The sequence below is a fragment of the Geotrypetes seraphini genome, chromosome 6, assembly GCF_902459505.1.
Source record: "Geotrypetes seraphini chromosome 6, aGeoSer1.1, whole genome shotgun sequence".
NCBI classification, from domain to species: domain Eukaryota; kingdom Metazoa; phylum Chordata; class Amphibia; order Gymnophiona; family Dermophiidae; genus Geotrypetes; species Geotrypetes seraphini.
Window position 1 is genome coordinate 244,568,715 of NC_047089.1, and position 17,128 is coordinate 244,585,842.

General features: G+C 46.6%; 1 protein-coding gene across 7 annotated transcripts in view; it reads left to right on the forward strand.

The window, feature by feature from the left end:
• The window catches only part of CTPS2 (CTP synthase 2), a 212,586-nt gene extending 205,675 nt beyond the window's left edge, over nt 1-6,911 (forward strand). For all 7 annotated transcript variants that reach the window (XM_033948181.1, XM_033948183.1, XM_033948179.1 and 4 more), the window contains one exon: nt 6,281-6,911. The gene's annotated coding sequence lies outside the window, so the exon portion shown is untranslated. The remainder of the gene's footprint in view (nt 1-6,280) is intronic.
• The last annotated feature ends 10,217 nt before the right edge of the window (nt 6,912-17,128 follow it).

Consider the following 17,128-nt stretch of genomic DNA (forward strand, 5'->3'; position numbering starts at 1 on the left):
GCTGGGAGTAGCGTGGCGTCTGAAGCCCTAGGCCTCAGCTCAATGGCGAGTGCAGTCTTTTTGGAATAAGCAACGGTCTTGTTAAGTTAAAGCTTAGTAGGACTTGGCAGATATCCATGGACATGTAACAGAGGGGGTTGTCTGCCACACCACTCAACGCTGATCCTTTATTCCAAGGCCAAAGCCCAAACCTGGTCAACATGACCCATGTGGAATCAAATAGAAGCACACTGCTTATGTGGGAGGGGGACTGAGTTTGGTTCCCGGGTCAAGTGTCTGCTTCTTTTACCAGCTAAGTACTGCAAACAGACGAGGTTTTCAGGATATCCTTAATTAGGGTTACCGTATCTGAAGCTAAAAATCATGGCCGCATGGCCCCACCCAGTTCAAACACAAACCCTGCCTCGTTTTGCCAACAGCCCTGCCCCAATACAGCCTCGTCTCTTCTTTCCTGCCGGGTCTGGAGGGCCTCCGAGCCTACGCAGATGTGCGTGACATCATCCACACATGCTCAGAGGCCCTCCAGATGCGGCGGGACTTTTCAAAACCGCGGGTTTTGGAAAGTCTGGCCAATGTGCAAAAGTTAGATTTTCATACCAGTTTGCCATAGGGAGATGGAGTCTTCCATCTAGGGTTGCCAGATTTTCCAGTCGGAAAATCCGGACCCCTAGGCCCCGCCCTTCGCAACCCTAATCCCGCCCCCAGTCCCATTCTAGCCCTGCCCCCGCTGCCTGCTCTTGTCAGCCACTCCCCACTGCCTGCTCTTGTCCGCAAATCGCATTGCGCAGGGAGGAAGTCTGCGCATGTGTGGACTTCCTCCCTGCCTGACACGATTTGAGAAGGCTTTTCAAAACCCGGACAAGGAGCCGGGTTTTGAAAAACCATCCGGACCACCGAACATGTCCTCAAAAGGAGGACATGTCCGGGCAAATCCAAACCTCTGGCAACCCTACTTCCATCATGATTCTACAGTGACACCTACTGACCAGATTCAGGGTACTCATATAGTAGACTGATCAGCTGTTAAAAAAAAAAAAGAGAGAGAAAATAAAGTATGAGGTGCTAATCGAGTGAAATCAAGCTGGAAGACAACAGAGGTCAGTCCAAGAGAGACTCTGCATAGCTGCTATACTTAGCGTTTGCAATTATATCGGAGAACATTGCCGTGGGTATCTTTATAAACCACAGCTCTATGCAAGGATAAGTGTGATGCCAGTGAGTTTGGCTACAATTCAAGTACTTCTCAGTGTGAATCAATGACAGAAATAGGTTTAACTAACAAAAGAGAGTTTTCAGCTTTTAAATGCCTTTCTCTCTGCTTAAACCCACTGTACCATATGGTGTCAGATGATGAAAAGAAGGTTCATCTGGGCTGCCTTCTTTTGTTCCTGGCTCAGTAACTTTGCTAAATTTGAGTTTTTTCCTTCTTCAACTGGGGACTTTCTGATTTTCGTACAGGCTTTCTTGAACGCCTTTACTTTTTTTGTTTCCAGGTCCTCCAGTGGGAGGCCAGTTCATGCATCCAGCAGTCTTTCTCCCCGACCATTTTCTGATTTCTCCCATGTCTGTTCCCTTGGAGTCTAATATCCGTAATCCATTATCCTAGGGTTGCCAGATTTTACGATTGTAAAATCCGGACACCCTAGATCCGCCCCCCAGGCCCACCCTTCTTTGCCCCAGTCCTGCCCCCAATGCCTGCTTTGCCCAATGTAAGTGAGAGGAGGCTTTTCAAAACCCAGACAAAGTGCCGGGCTTTGAAAAGCCGTCCGGACCCCCAGACGTGTCCGGGGAAATCCGGACTTCTGGTAACCCTACATTATCCTAAATCAGGGGTTCTCAACCCAGTCCCCAGGACACACCTAGCCAGTATTATTGCACCCTTAAGGCTGCATCTGGGAACCTATTTTACGGAAGAGTAAGGGGTTATCTTCCGCTAACAGGGCCGGATTTTCCTATAGGCTAACTAGGCTTCAGCCTAGGGCCTCAAGATCAAGAGCGGCCTACATTCAAATTGTTAGCAAAATTAAAATTACACTATTCTAAAAACAGTGAACACTAAAACACTGAACCGAAAATAAGGAGAAATTCTACGCTTCGGGATCGGAACCGGCTCCGGCCGCAACGGGGCGCCGACTCGGCTTCTCCCTTTCTTTTTCTCGCCCTGGGAGGAGGATCGGAGAGGGAAAGACGTCAGTCCGGAAACAGCTGGGCAAAGCCCAGCCCCGCGGGGAGAGAGGCAAAACGTGGATCCGTCAGGACAGGGCAGCCCAGACTGGCATCGGGAGGGGGGTTCAGTGGAAGGGGGATGGGAGGCAGGCAGGCTGGCATCGGAGGGGGGGTAGGGGGGTTTAATGGAAGACAGGCAGGCAGGATGGCATGGGGGGGTGTTCAATGGAAGGGGAATGGGAGGCAGGCGGGCATCGGAGGGGGGTGAGGTGAGGAAGGACGCACTGGGGGCACTATGGACATAAGAAGGGGCAATGTTGTGTGTTATGTTTGATTAGTTATTGTTACAAGTACTATATATGGTGCTGAGAATAAATGTCCAAATAAGTGTTCTCGACTTTTTTTTTATTTATTATCCGTGTCACATTTTTTATAAAGGTTAGTACCAATAACAACATGTTTCATTTAACATATTGATATATATCACAGTAATGATGTATTTTATTATCTCTCATGTAATTTACAAACTTAAAAATGGGAGGTGAAAGGGCCTCATAAGTGCAATAGCCTAGGGCCTCTTTTCATCTAAATCCGGCCCTGTCCGCTAATGTTACCATTCCACCTCCATACAGCAGGGGCTGCTAGCCCAAAACTGAGCGGACTACATGCCCCAGAACGCACTGGGTTCTACAGCTCAGTGGTGAGCCACCATAGTAAGGGAGCCCTGCTGAGTCAGGGGGCTGGGTCTCAGCAGGGAGGTGCTTATCTGCCACAGAGGAGAATCACTGGGGGGAGGCCCCCAGAGTTCAAGGAGCCCAAGGGAGAGAAGCCTTCCCTAGCAGTGGATGCGTTCACGCACTGGGGAGGTCCTTGGAGGAGAAAGGGACTCTGGGGCTTTTCCCTAGATGTGGCTGAGGCAGTAGCGCTGAGGAGCTGACGACACTTAAAAGAGAGAAAGTTGGGCTTTACCAGGCTTAGGTAAGAAGCTTCTTATTCTGAAAACTGTGGAATATATTCTTGGGTCTGGCTGAGACTTTTTTCTTGAACTGAGAATCATTTTCATCCCCGGGTTGCGAGGGAACAGACTCAAGCCTAGATTCTCAAAAAACGGCATTAAAAAGACGACGGGCTGCTCTTGCAGCCGTTCTGGTAGCGAATGAAAGCAAGTCATTCTCCCAAAAAACGCTCATGTAAATAAGGATGGCGGGGAGTAGCGAAGACTCGCTAAATTTGCGCATGCCCATCGCTGGTGTGCAGAAGAAACACAAAAAGAAAATAACCCCCCAAAACACAAACCCCCCCCCCCCGCAAGCCTGCCCGCCCACCGGTTTAAATTGCCTCCCGCTGCTGCTGCTGTGAGAACATGTCCATGAAGCAGTAGCGGCGGGTGGGGGGGGGGGGGGAACTCCTGGCTAAAGCAGCGGGTCAAACTCTTAAGCGCGGCACCGAGTGGCCGAGAGTGAGGGATGAGCGGGACCCAGCGGCGTTTCACCCCCAATGAATGAAACCAATTGCTGGGAAGGGCCAGGCGGGTGCAGCGATTGCACGCCGCCGGCCCAGAAACCTTACCCCCGATGTCGGAGAGAAGGTCCGGGCCAGCCACTTTTGGGGTGGGAAAAAGTGTGTCTTACGGAGCGAAAAATACTTTTCTATGTAGTGAGCTTTTAGCCTCCATATGATACTTCAACCTCCTAGTTAATTCATTACTCGGGAGAGTTAGTTTATAAGTTGGGGGCTTTGTGAATGGCTTGAGTGGTGGATCATCTATACCAGTGTTTTTCAACCACCAGTCCACAGACATTTCCTGCTGCTTCACAGGGCTAGCACGTGCATCAGGCCCAAAACAGTGTTCTTGAACCGCCGGTCCACAGTGCGATTGATGCGGCGTTATCTTAGAGCCAGCTCCCTCTTCCTCACTGATTCAGTGCACAAAGCCACGGGCAGTGTCTCCTGCGCGCATCCTGCGCCTGAACCGGAAGCCTTCTCTCTGACATTGCAACGCCAGAGGGAAGGCTTCCAGATGAGGCACGGGACGCGCAAGGAGCTGCTGCCCACAGTTTTGTGCACTGCATCAGTGAGGAAGAGGGAGCCGGCCTGAAGATAATACCGGGGCGGCATAAAATGGCCAGGCGGGAGCAGGCCAGAAGGTAAGGCATAGCATGGAGGGAGGGAGACAACAAAGGTAGGGGGGGAATGATTTTATTTTTGAATTTAGTGATTGAATTATGTCAATTTTGAGAATTTACATCTGCTGTCAGTATGCTTTGTGTACTTTAATTTTGTGGTTAACCATTATGTTGTTAATAAGATTATATAACTACTGTTCAAAAAATATCTCCCATCACTCTAACCACCATCCAATGAGTTCCCAATCAACGCCTTTGGAAACACCCACCTATAGTATCTCTTTGTCTGTGATCTAGAATTACTGTAACTCTTTTACACCCCACCTGACTTAACTTGTTTCAGTTGATATGTATTATCTTCTGTGATATGTATTATCTACGGTGATATATATTATCTTCTGTGATATGTATTATCTTCTGTGATATGTATTATCTTCCGTGAAATTGAAGTATCATAATTCTTTACGGTTCCTGTAACTTACTCTTAGCCTGTAATGTAATTCTACTGGAAATGCCCAGATATCTTCTATATTGTAATCCGCCTAGAACCACAAGGCACAGGCGGAATAGAAATCCCTAATGTAATGTAATGTAATGTATCTATGAAAAATGAATGGAAAAAATAGTGTTTCAATTAGTACTATTATGGGGGCGGGGTCTGGGATGGAGATTGGGTAGAGATGGGTGGGGTCTGGCCCACGACTTAGCCCAGTGTTCTTTGACCGCCGGTCCACGGATCAATGCCGGTCCACAGAATAATTCTTTTATTTCTGCCGGTCCATAGGTGTAAAAAGGTTGAAAAACACTGATCTATACTATACTGAGTCATTTATAAGCTGTGACACGTGTGTGTATAAAAAACTTTTTTGAGGAACTTTTTACTATCCACAAAACCCAAAGAGTAGCAACATTCCAGAATCCCAAAGAGTAACAAAAGATTCTAGAATCCCAAAGAGTATCAAGATTCCAGGCAGAATCTAAAAGAATAGTCAGATTCCCGAACCCCAAGGAGTAGCAACATTCCATGCTACCGATCCAGGGCAAGCAGAGACTTCCCCCATGTCTTTCTCAATAACAGACTATGGACTTTTCTTCCGGGAACTTGTCCAAACCTTTCTTAAAACCAGCTACGCTATCCGCTCTTACCACAACTTCTGGCAATGCGTTCCAGAGCGTACAAAAATTTCTTCCAGTTGGTTTTAAAAATATTTCCCTGTAACTTCATCGAGTGTCCTCTAGTCTTTGTAATTTTTGACGGAGTGAAAAATCGATCCACTTGTACCCATTCTACTCCACTCAGGATTTTGTAGACTTCAATCATATCTCCCCTCAGCCGTCTCTTTTCCAAGCTGAAGAGCCCTAACCATTTTAGTCTTTCCTCATACGAGGAGTTCCATCCCTTTTACCATCTTGGATGCTCTTCTTTGAACCTTTTCTAGTGCCGCTATATCTTTCTTGAGATAAGGAGACCAGAACTGAACACAATACTCAAGGTGAGGTCGCAACATGGAGCGATACAGAAGCATTATAATATTTTTAGTCTTGTTAACCATCCCTTTTTAAATAATTCCTAGCATCTTGTTTGCTTTTTTGGCTGCTGCCGCAAATTGGGCAGAAGGTTTCATCGTATTGTCTACGATGACACCCACATTCTTTTCTTGGGCGCTAACTCCCAAGAATCAACAACTGGACAAGCACTTTGAAATGTTCCCTAAAAAGGTCTGAGTGGATTATGCACAGTTCTTTCAGTGTTTGCATCTTTAAATATAAGCTTGGTTTTGGCCAGTTGCACTAGTAGTATTCTATATAAAAAAAATATTTTTCTTCATAGAATAAGCTTCAAAAAGATGCTTTCCTAGTGTCTAAATCTGGATACAGTTTATAGAACTGTCCTCTGACTGCTTTACTAAATTATTTTTCTTCATTTTTTCCCCTTGAAAATCACAGTATTATTGTTTGTTTTTAAAATATATTTTCTCTCCCTGCAGATTGCCCTCATGACAGTGACTGAATTACCTGTGTGAATTACCTCAAGGATTTCAATATCTTCCCCTGCGTTGCACAAGCTTAAAGATAATTCGTTAACCACCGTTCCATAGGAAGAGCACAGCGGAGCCCAAGAAAAATCCAGTTACAATTAAGCAAATGAACACGGAAGAGGGAAGCCCACATTCTCCCCCACCAAGTCAGCCTCTAGAAGCTGAACACGTAGCTACTCTGTTTTAAATGCACTTTTCTGTACTGCTTTAATTCATACTTCATCCAGCAAACAGAAAATAATCTCTTAATGAAGAATGTATTGAACAGAGCATGAAATAGGTCTCTTCTGCTCTGAGGAAGAGGAAATCCTCGAGTGACTCTGTTTTTACCATAAAACATTGTAGAACGCAGTAGTTAAAACGTTTGCAAGATTTTATGAAATAAAACAATGTTTTTGCAGCTTGAAAGAAGAATCACAAAGAGTTTGTAGATCAAACAGAAGGGAACCCTGCAGTTTGCAGTGAATGTGTGTATATATACTAGTATTTTAGCCCGTTACATTAACAGGTGCTAGAATATATGTCTATGTGTCTTTATTTCTGTCTCTCTCTCCCTCCCGCTGTCTGTCTCTCTCCCTGACCCCCTTTGTCTTTCTGTGTCTCTCCCTGCCCCTGTGTCTTTCTTCTTTTCTTTCTATCTATCTGTCTCTCTCCCTGCCTCCTATGCAGCAGCATTTCTCTCCCACTACTTCCCTGTGCAGCAGCCACAGTAGCATTCCATTCCCCTCCATTTCCCTCCCCCCACACCACTTCCCTGTGCAGCAGCAGCGTTTCCCCTACCCCCCCTTTCCCTTCCTGCGGTCTGGCCGGCTCCCTTAGTCCCTTACCGCCCTCGCTTCCCTTCACGCGGTCCCGACAAACCTTCCGATTCCAGCAGCGTCTGCAGCACTCTACACACTGCTGCTTCGGGGCCTTCTACTGCCCAGCAAATTAGGGCAGTAGAAGTCCCCGAAGCAGCGTGTGTAGAGTGCTGCAGACGCTGCTTGAATTGGAAGGTTTCAGGACCCGCAGCCCTTGCCGGACCCGAAGCGAGCTCTGGGGTTTTTTGTTTTGTTTACGCGGGCCCAGCCGGAGCAGGAGGAGAAGCCTGGGAGGCAGGAATTAAAGTCCGTTCCGGTCCCCGCTGATGTCGCCCTGGCCAGTTCACATCCTTCAGATGACAAGAGCCGCGGTAGCCGCAGGCTCCACGCGCACGTGCACTCCTACCTGCGGATCGCTACAGCGCACGGAAAACAGGAGCACGCAGGTGGGAGTGCACATGCGCGCTTAGGGCTTTATTATATTAGATATATATAATTTATTTATATTCCACATATCCTACAATTCTATGTGGATTACAAATTAATCAGGTACTCAAAGCATTTTTCCCTGTCTGTCCTGGCGGGCTCACACTCTATCTAATGTATCTGGGGCACTGGGGGATTAAGTGACTTGCCCAGGGTCACAAGGAGCAGTGCAGGATTTGAACCCACAACCCCAGGGTGTTGGGGCTATAGCTCTAACCACACACTCCCCAGAGTCCACAGCAAAATCGGATTTCTGTGTATCATTTGTTTGTTTGACTTTGACCTATAATATGCACAAGGATTTTCTAAAACAAAACCTTCAGGCTCAGAGACCTGATACTGCCCTTTCTGTCCTGTAGTGATGGCGTAGCTGTCTGCTAAATTCTAGCCAGTCAATTCAGCTAGTGGTGGTGAGCATTGAGAAAAAAAAAAAAAAAAGTTTTCTATCAGTGGCTAAGTTAGACCTGAATATTCAATGCTGGGCCATGTGACAATAAATATCTGGATTTGGCCAGATTGATGGCAGCTGCCGGAGCTTATTTGGGACCCACATAGGGGTTTCGGTTCAGGCTTCCTGCCACCCTCTCAGATCTGATCCCCCCTCCTCAAATGCAAAGCTCAAGCCCCTAAGTCTAAACCCTTTCGTTCCTTAAGAGCAAAAATCCCTCTAATCCAGTGGTCTCAAACTCGCGGCCCAGGGGGGCCACATATGGCCCGCCAGGTGCTATTTTGAGGCCCTCAGTATGTTTATCATGTTTATCTTAATCACAAAAGTAAAATAAAACAGTTTCTTGATCATATGTCTCTTTAGCTATAAATTGGAATATTATTATTAAGACTTAGCCCAACGGAAAGATTTATAAACTATAAAGAGTTTTACCTCATGTAAAATTGTCATTTCTTTAATAAGACATTAACTATTTTTTCTGTGGCCCTTCAAGTACCTACAAATCCAAAATGTGGCCCTGCAAATGGTTGGATTTGGAGACCATTGCTTTAAAATCCTAACTGGCAACATTCTAGAGCTCAGACTGTGATGTCATAATGCCTCATTCCACCAATGCCTGAGCTCCGTTCTCATCTGCACAAGCCTCAAAAGCTTTAAAATCCTAAGTAGCAACATTCTAGAGCTCAGATTGTGATGTCATAATGCCTCATTCCACCAATGCCTAAGCTCCGTCCTCATCTGCACAAGCCATAAAAAACACTTTAAAACAGTGGTCTCAAACTTGTGGCACGCCAGGTACTATTTTGAGGCCCTCGGTATGTTTATCATAATCACAAAAGTAAAACAAAACAGTTTTTTGATCATAAGTCTCTTTAGCTAGAAATGACAATATTATTATTAAGACTTAGCCAAAAGGAAAGATTTATAAACTATAGAGTTTTACCTCATGCAAAATTGTCATTTCTTTAATAAGACATTAACTATTTTTTTCTTCGGCCCTCCAAGTACCTACAAATCCAAAATGTGGCCCTGCAAAGGGTTGGAATTGGAGACCACTGCTCTAATCTGATCCCCCTCCGTCCCTCCTTTCCAAGGGCAAAAGTCCCCCAATCTGATTCCCCCTCCCCAGAGACTCTTAGCCCTCAATATGGCTCTCCCTGTACCTATAACCTCCCCTTGGCCTCCCATTCAAATCCTTAGTGGCCTTCTGGTCATCAGGGCAAGAATGATCCTCTCATTCCTGCTCATTGCAGCTCCAAATTCAAAATGAACGCCACAACCTCTAGAGATATTTTAAAATCTGGCCTGCCTCAACGACCCCTAGACCACCAGGGATTTGAACAACGGCCCCAAGGGGCCTTCAGGGTGTGTGTATGGTGGTGGGGCATGTGGGGTGGTAGATAGGACTGGAGGATCTTTTTCCCTTTGAGAGAGGAGAAGGAGGATCAGGGAAACTTTTAGACTTCAGGAGTGAGTAGAATTGCCAGATTTTCCTTTCGGAAAATCTAGAGCCCCAGGCCCGCCCTAGCCCCGCCCTCTGCCCTTGTCAGGCAGGGAGGACGTCGCGGATGCTACGTGATGATGTCATGCGCGATGGCCGCACATGCGCGGACTTCCTGCTCTGCCTGACAGCTTTTCAAAACCCTGACAAAGTGCCGGGCTTTGAAAAGCCGTCCGGACCCCCCCAGACATGTCCTCAAAAAAAAAAATCCGGACGTCTGGTAACCCTAGGAGTGAGGGGCTAGGTTGTATTGGAGAGGGGTCAGGAGAGAGGGGAGACCTTTGCACGTCGGCTGATGCCGTCTGAAAGCTATGTGAGTGCTGGTGCTTATTCATCCCCAGCACCTGCTTAGCTAAGCGAGCGGAGTTAGAACTATGAGGGCACTGCCAGTGGATGTCACCAGCACCCGTATGACTCCTGACTAGAGAGTTGCACGGAGACAGAAATCCCACCCATCCATGCCCGTCTCCGCCAGGATCCTCTCCGTGCCCACCTGTCCCCGCCAGGATCCTCTCCGTCCCCACTCGTCCCCGCCAGGATCCTCTCCGTGCCCACCTGTCCCCGCCAGGATCCTCTCTGTCCCCACTCATCCCCGCCAGGATCCTCTCCGTCCCCACCAGGATCTTCTCCGTCCCCACCCGTCCCCGTCATGATCCTCTCCGTCCCCACCTATCCCCGCAAGGAATTACCTCCATCCCCGCCTGTCCCCAAAAAAGCAGCAATTACTTCTGACAGGATCATCAATTCCACAGTTTCTTTTGTGTTTGCGCTGCTGTTTTCCTTGTGGAATCTCTTTGGTGGAACCCTTTTTTTGTTTTCTGTTTAGTTAATTAACTTATAAACCCCCTCTTTTACTAAGGCTGACGTGTCCATTATATTCTATGGACGAACCCTGCTTCCAAAGCCTTCCATCCCCGTGGGAGTCCCGTTGGCTAGAGGGGGATCCCCGTGGCAGTCCCGTGGGTTAGGGGGGGATTCCCACGAGACCCCCGCGGGATTCCCGCGATACCCGTTCCCTTGCAGACCTCTACTCCAGACTCCTCCCCATGGCCACCTTTCCCTGCCTGGATTGATATAGTCTCGTAGTGTGGATATGTATTCAGCAGTACTCCCCAGTTAAGCAGCACTGAATATTGTCAGCCCCGCTGAGTGTGATTTAAATAGGTCGCAGTCTCTCCTGCCCACCGAAATCGCTTTTAATATCCAGCAAACATGGAAGGCCACCGACATCAACGTCAGGGCAGGTGTAAATTTGGGCTAGATTTACAAAGGTGCATTAATATACAATCCTAGCCCTCAACAAATGATCTCTAGAACTGTCGATCACCAAGTCTAGACTTTGTTGATTCCACTCTTTCTGTAACATCTTTAATCATTGTAAACCGCATAGAATTTCACGGTCCTGCGGTATATAAAAAAATGTTATTATTATTATTAATACACATTAATGGGATTTATGTGTGTAATTAGGTAACTCCTTTACAAAAAGCACAAGGGTGTGATAGGACATAGTATGGTTTTGGGGTTCAAGAAGGGATTAGATAATTTCCTGAAGGAAAAGGGGATAGAAGGGTATAGATAGAGGATTACTATACAGGTCCTGAACCTGATGGAAAAACAAAAGGAATTGACCACGAAATATCAACAAAGAAGACTTTTTGTCGAAACGTGGACCGTGTTGGGTCCTGTATCCCTAGCGGACTAGGTCCTTTAAGGCTCTTATGTGGATGATTTATTTTTATGTGGATGGAATTATTTTATGTGGATGATTTCAATGTACCTTTGGAACTTTGACACTTTCAAATAAAGTTCATTTAGGAACATCGTCACTCCACAGAGTTTTTTTGGTTTTCCCTGGACCTGATGGGCCACCGTGTGAGCGGACTGCTGGGCATAATGGACCCCTGGTCTGACCCAGCAGAGGCACTGCTTATGTTCTTATGGTTTAATAATGCCTGTATTGAAACCATCCCAGGAAACACAAACTCGGTACTGTAACACCTTTACAGAAGCTCATGTATTGTAACATCATTACAGGGCTCATATAAACCACTCTGAATTGACTCCCCCCAGCCATTAGCAGTGGTATAGAAGTTTTCAATAAACAATAAATAGAAATAAATCCAAAACATAAGAAATAAGGTGATACCTTTTTTATTGGACTAATATAATGCATTTTTTAATTAGCTTTCGAAGGTAACCCTTCTTCAGATCAGAAATAAGCAAATGTTGACAAATATTAGTAAACAGTACTCCCCTGAAATTCACGGGGGTTCCGTTCCAGGAGCACCCATGAATTTTGAAAACCCGCAATAATTGGATGCAGTTTAGGGGAGGCGGGAGAGGGCTGAAGGGCCGGCTTTCTCTGGATCGTCACTCGGCGCAGGTTGCCCGACTTTGGGCTCACCCCTCTCTTCCTCTTTACTGCAGAACCTCTGGAAAGGAAAGGTGCAACAGAACAACCTTGGGTGCTGGAGAAAGCGGCTGCACAGAGTGCTGAGTGTTCGCAGCACGGGAGCGAAGCACGCGGGGTAATATGAAAACCAGTATATTTTTGAGGAGGGAAAAAAACCCGCGAACGACTGGGGCCGCGAACACTGAATCACGAGTTCGGGGGGGGGGGGGGTTCTATATATAAGTGAAACATCAAAGCATTCCAATGGCTGTCTCACAGGACGAGGGAAGGGGTGGATGAGGTGATGGAATGGTTTGATATTTCACTTATATAAACTGATGCTTATTAACATTTGCTGATTTCTGATCTGAAGAAGAAGGGTTACCTTCGAAAGCTAATTAAAAAATGCATTATGTTAGTCCAATAAAAGAGGTATCACCTTATCTCCTCCATGATTTGTTTTATTTCTAAATTTGAGAAATTGCACACCTTCAAGAACATTTATGGAGATATATATGTATACTAGTGTTTAAGCCCATTACATTAACGGGTGCTAGAATAATGTATAAACTTTTAGCACAATGAGACACTGAGGCCTTTCTTTCTTTCTCTTTCTTTGCTTCCTGCTCCCCCTGTTCAGCAGCACCCCTTTCCTGCTCCCCCTGTCCAGCAGTACCCCTTCTCCCTTTTCTGCTCCCCCTGTCCAGCATCCGCTATCCCAGGCAGCCTCGGGGCTTTTGCTAGGCCGGCCCGCCTCACATTATTGAAGTGGGCCTGCCTAGCAAAAGCCCCGCAGCTGCTTGATGAAACCATGGCTGCTGGTCCGGGGGTGAGAAGAGGAGGCGTCCCGGCAACGTAGGCAGAAGGCAGGAAGTCAGCCGGCGTCGGAGATCGGGGCAGAAGGCAGGAAATCATCTGAGTCAGGCACGGATGATCGGCGGCAGGCGAATTATTGTACTGCGCATGTGCTGCATGGTAGCACAAAGCACGGAGGCACGGAGATTAAAGTGCGCATGCGCGTTAAGGGTTTTATTATGATAGACAGATATCAGACAGTAGAGAAATATATCCAAATCGATACACTTAGAAACATAGAAACATAGAAGATGACGGCAGAAAAGGGCTACAGCCCATCAAGTCTGCCCACTCTGCTTACCCACCCCCTGTCTATGCCCTAATGACCCAATTTCCTTATCTTGACCCTTGTAGGGATCCCACATGGGTATCCCATTTATTCTTAAAGTCTGGCACGCTGTCTGCCTCGATCACCTGCGCTGGAAGCTTGTTCCAATGATCAACCACTCTCTCTGTGAAGAAATACTTTCTGGTGTCGCCATGAAATTTTCCGCCCCTGTGTTTGAGCGGGTGCCCTCTTGTGGCCGAGGGTCCCTTGAGAAAGAAAATATCATCTTCCACTTCGACACGTCCCGTGAGGTACTTAAATGTTTCGATCATGTCTCCCCTCTTCCTACGTTCCTCAAGAGTGTAGAGCTGCAATTTGTTCAGTCTCTCTTCGTACGAGAGACCCTTGAGCCCCGAGATCATCCTGGTGGCCGTCCGTTGAACCGATTCAATTCTGCGCACATCTTTACTGTAATGTGGCCTCCAGAATTGCACACAGTACTCCAGATGAGGTCTCACCATGACCCTGTACAACGGCATTATGACTTCAGGCTTTCGGCTGACGAAACTTCTATTGATACAACCCAATATCTGCCTTGCCTTAGATGAAGCCTTCTCCACTTGATTGGCAGTTTTCATGTCTGCACTGATGATTACTCCTAAATCTCATTCTGCTGAAGTCCTAGTTAAAGTTTCTCCGTTCAAGAAGTACGTCCTGCATGGATTTCCGCTTCCGAGGTGCATGACCTTACATTTCTTAGCATTGAAGCCTAGCTGCCAGGTTGAGGACCAACTTTCCAATGTAAGCAGGTCCTGCGCCATATAATTCTGTAAACTGCATTCACTTACTATATTACATAGTTTGGCGTCATCGGCGAATAGTGTTATTTTACCTTGAAGCCCTTGAGTCAGATCCCCTATGAATATGTTGAAAAGGAGTGGACCCAGGATCGAGCCCTGCGCCACTCCACTGGTCACCTCCGATGTTTTAGAGAGGGTACCATTAACCACCACCCTCTGAAGTCTGCCACTCAGCCAATCATTGACCCATGCAGTTAGTGTCTCTCCTAACCCCATCGATTCCATCTTGCTTAGCAGCCTGCGGTGTGGGACACTGTCAAAAGCTTTCCTGAAGTCCAGGTACACGACATCCAAAGACTCTCCCAAGTCCAACTTTCTTGTTACCCAGTCAAAGAAGCTGATGAGATTGGATTGGCAGGACCTACCCTTGGTGAATCCATGCTGACTGGGATCCCGAAGATTCCCTTCATTCAAGATCGTGTCAATTTGCTTTTTAATTAGTGTTTCCATGAGTTTGCACACTATTGATGTGAGACTCACCGGTCTATAATTCGCAGCCTCTGCCCTGCAACCCTTTTTATGCAGAGGAACGACATTAGCTAATTTCCAGTCCAGGGGAACTTTCCCCTTACTTAGGGAGAGATTGAATAGGTCAGCCAACGGTTTCGCCAGGACATCGCTCAATTCTCTGAGCATTCTGAGCACTTATACCTTTTTGGACCGTCATAGGTGATATTCTCAATAGAGAATTAGTGAGAATAGGAATCCACCGCATACAGAAGTGGTGCGAGAAACAGACGTATGAAACAGCCTATTTAGGCAAAATATAAATTTGTGTCGGCAAATCTAACTTCCCCGATGCAAATTCAGATAAGTGCTTTCTGTTTTCTGAAAAAAAACCAGGTGCGTTAGGGGTCCTTTGACTAAGGCGCGCTAGTGCGTCTTAGCGCACGCTAAATGCTAATGCGTCCTAACGCATTATATCCTATGGACGCGTTCCCACACGTTAGCATTTAGCGTGTACTAATTTTTAGTGCACGCTAAGACGCACTAAAGCGCCTTAGTCAAAGGACCACCTTAGTGATTTCTAATTTTTATTTTTTTTAAATTTTATTTTAAAACATGCATAAAAAATACATAAAATACATGTAAAAGCGCGTGCCGACAAAAATGCGCCGAGACAACAGTGCAAGGTGGAAGCCCGCGCCGAAGAAAAACTGTTTTAAGGGGCTCCAACGGGGGATGTGGGGGGAGAACCTCCCACTTTACTAAATACAGATCGGCCGGCGTTGGGGGGGGGGGTTTGGGGGCTTGTAACCCCCCACATTATACTGAAAACTTCACTTTTTCTCTACAAAACAGAGAAAAACTTAAGTTTCCAGTATAATGAGGGGGGTTACAACCCCCCCAAACCCCCCACAACGCCGGTGCGATCTGTATTCAGTAAAGTGTAGGGGGGTCCCCACCAACACCCCCCTGTCGGAGCCCCTTAAAACAGTTTTTCTTCGGCGCGGGCTTCCGCCTTGCGCTCAGTTGTCTCGGCGTGCCTTTGTCGGCGCTCGCTTTTGACTATGAACCAAAAACAAACAAAATAAGCGGCCAGCGCTTACCCAATGCAAATGCCTGAGTGCCCATATTTCATATTGCAAACAAAGGGGCCCTTTTACTAAGGCACGCTAGTGTTTCGTAACATGCGATAAATGCGAATGCGTCCATTATATCCTATGAACACGTTGCCACATGGTCGCATTTAGCGCGTGCTAATTTTTAGCGCACACTAAGGGCTCCTTTTACTAAGGTGCGCTAGGGTTTAACGCGTGGAATAGCGCGCGCTAGACCTTAACGCTGCATTGAGCTGGCGTTAGTTCTAGAAGCGTAGCGCGTGGTAATTTCCTGCGTGCGCTGAAACCGCCAGCGCGCCTTAGTTAAAGGACCCCTAAATGTCTCTTCAATAACTTCTTGAACCTATCATTGATGAAGAGTGGATTGAACACTGCGAAAATACTGGACTAATTAACGAACTGCGGTGGATTTATATTCTCACTAAAACTCTGTTGAGAATATCACCTCTGACGGTCCAAAAAGAGCATAAGTGTGTTGATTTGGCTACGTTTCTCTACCGTCTGAGATTTGTTTTATTTCTATATGTTTCCTTTAAAACTGGACTAACTCGGCTGCTACATCATTTATACTGTGTGTAATTAAGAAATAGGCCCCAGTGACATTAAATAGCATGCATTGAATTGTAATTGTACTCGTTAATATGCAAAAATGTGCACAACACATTAATGCACATTAGTAAATGGGAAGCTCTCTGGAAAGGGTCCTCCCAGCTCTCGCTTGAGCACTGGCTTAGAAAGATGAAGAGCTGAATCTGAACTCGAAATCCAGTTACCTTGGCAGCAACTAGTTTCTCTTAGGAAATGGACTATTTAATGAAAACAAAAGCATTCTAATGAAGTGGACCTTTGCTCTTGAAAGCTCATGCCTCAATAAATTGATTAGTCCGCAAGGTCACACCAGTCACGTTGATATTTCTGCGACCACAGACCGCTGCTTCTCAAACAGAAGATTATCTCAGCTTGTCTGGTTCTCGGTACAACCACAGTGAATATGGAGGCAACGCAATCAAATCGCTCTCATGCATATGCATGAGCTAAGGCAGTGGTAGGCAAACTCATTAGTCAAAAGAGCCAAAATCAGAAGTACAATGATTAAAATTTTTTTTGAGAGCTACGACAGCTACGTCAACCCGACTGACACCTCGCTCGCCCGAGTTTTATACTGAACTTATTATTAACGATTGGCTGGCCCAGGAACTTCCTCTCCGACGTCAGAATTGACATCGGGTGGCGAGAGTTGTTGACCCCACGTTTCAGCACTTTAAGGGGAAGGGAAGCAGGGAGAGCTCAGAACTCGGCTCCCGCCTGTTCCCCGATGGCGGCATTGGCAGCCTCTTCCTCAGCGGCGGGTGGCAGCCTGTTCTACAATGGTGGTGGCTTGGGGGAGGGCAGGGAGAAGGAAAGGGAAGCAGGTTGGGTACCCCTGCTCTAGACGAGCCGCGAGCCACACTCACGTGGCTGAATTGAGCTGGCGTTAGTTCTAGACATGTAGCGTGGGTTTACTAAAATTCTGCGCGAGCTAAAAACGCTATCGCAGCTTCGTAAAAGGAACCCAAAGAGTTCAACTCAAAAATTCAATTGTATGGTTCAGTTCAAAAATACAAAAGTTCAGGCAGCAAAAC